A 1,791-nucleotide genomic window follows, 5' to 3' on the forward strand; every position below is an offset into this window, starting at 1 on the left:
AACGCAGCAAGGCAGGCAGCATCAGGAGGGACAGGCAGGAGGCTGGGGGAACACAGCAAGCCAGGCAGGATCAGGAGGGACAGGCAGGAGGCTGGGGGAACACAGCAAGGCAGGCAGCATCAGGAGGGACAGGCAGGAGGCTGGGGGAAACACAGCAAGGCAGGCAGCATCAGGAGGGACAGGCAGGAGGCTGCAGGAACACCGAGATAACGCAGAGTCTGCAAGCTGAAAAGACGACTCTTACCTCCTCTCACTTGTGTGGGCGAAAAGACAGAAAAACCCCAGAAAGTTTAAAAGAAAATAATTTTAATGAGAGAAAGCTTGGATCCATGATTGAAGTGAAGAACAAGTTGTTTGACAGACAGAAGCGTGGCGGAGGAAGTGTGGACTACAGATGCTGGAGAGTCAAGAGTTGAAAAGTGCGGTGGTGGAAAAGCACAGGTCAGGCAGCATCCGAGGAGCCGGGGAGTCATTGTTTCAGGCCTATGCCCTTCATCTGGACTGTGGAGTCATGGCTGTAATCAAAAAGAGGTTGAGAGGCGACCTTATAGAAGTTTATAAGGTCATGTGAGAGTGGATAAAATTGATGGCAGTTTTCTTTTCCCTCGGGATGGGAGATTTCAACACTAGGGGGCACATTTTTAAGGTGAGAGGAGAGAGATTTAAAAAAGATATGAAGGACAAGTTCTTTTTTTACACAGGGAGTGGTTCGCGTGTGGAACAAAGTTCCTGAGGAAGTGTGGACACAGTTACAACATTTAAAAAGACATTTGGATAAGGACATGAATAGGAAAGGGTTTGGAGGGATATGGGCCAGGAGCAGGTAGGTGGGACTAGGTTAGTTTGGGGATTATGGTCGGCATGCACTGGTTGGGCCGAAGGGTCTGTTTCCGTGCTGGATGACTACATGAGACAATTTAACTCGCCCTCTGACCTCGACTTCTGATCTTTACGTATGTTTTCCCCCTACAACCCATAATATTTGCGTCAATTCAGCTGTCCTGTGTTGTTACAATCCTAATGAGCATGTTGTTATGGACAGGGTAAACTCTCCTGCTTAATTTAAAACCAGCAACACACAAAAGATTTATCCCATGCAGTAATCTGTAAAAAATTTGAGTGGCCAAGGAGTATTTAAAGTAAAAATCAACAACTTTATTTCTTAACATCCAAGTCTCAGAGTTTTTAATCTGCCACCTGCTTCATTCTACACTGTGCCCTCTTTAGGCGCTGTTTGGCTAACTCACCTCCTGAATTTAATCTCTCCCTCACCTCCAATACATAATCTGGTCCTGTCAATTTTTCTTTAATTAATTTCAAAGGACCTCTCACTTCATGACCGACTATTAACTTGAAGGGAGTGAACTGAGTGGATTCATTTGGGGCATCTCTAACGGCAAACAATACGAATGGGATACCTTTATCCCAATCATTCAGGGATTCCTGACACTAAACTCAGAACATGGTCTTAAGGTCTGTTGCCACCTTTCCAAAGCTCCCTGGGATTCAGGATGATACACACTAGATATATAGCGTTGTATACCTAAGCTATCCATAACCTCCTTAAACAGCCCAGCAGTAAAATTTGACCCTTGGTCCGACTGAATCTCTCTAGGTAGCCCATTCCTCCACGTGAATTCTTACCATCTCGGGAAGCGAGCTTTTTTTTTTTAACTCCTCCAGCAGAATAATCTCTCTTAAAGCCTCAAATGTGCTATCTATTTTCAAAGCACGCACACATCAATCAAAATGACTACGTTTAATTCTTTCAAACTCAACGTAAGTCTGACC

General features: G+C 44.9%; 1 protein-coding gene across 1 annotated transcript in view; it reads right to left on the bottom strand.

Moving 5' to 3' along the window:
- The window catches only part of LOC122543995, a 9,720-nt gene that overhangs the window by 1,842 nt on the left and 6,087 nt on the right, over positions 1–1,791 (bottom strand). The gene's annotated exons all lie outside the window — the stretch shown is intronic.

This window comes from Chiloscyllium plagiosum, chromosome 45, assembly GCF_004010195.1.
Source record: "Chiloscyllium plagiosum isolate BGI_BamShark_2017 chromosome 45, ASM401019v2, whole genome shotgun sequence".
NCBI lineage: Eukaryota > Metazoa > Chordata > Chondrichthyes > Orectolobiformes > Hemiscylliidae > Chiloscyllium > Chiloscyllium plagiosum.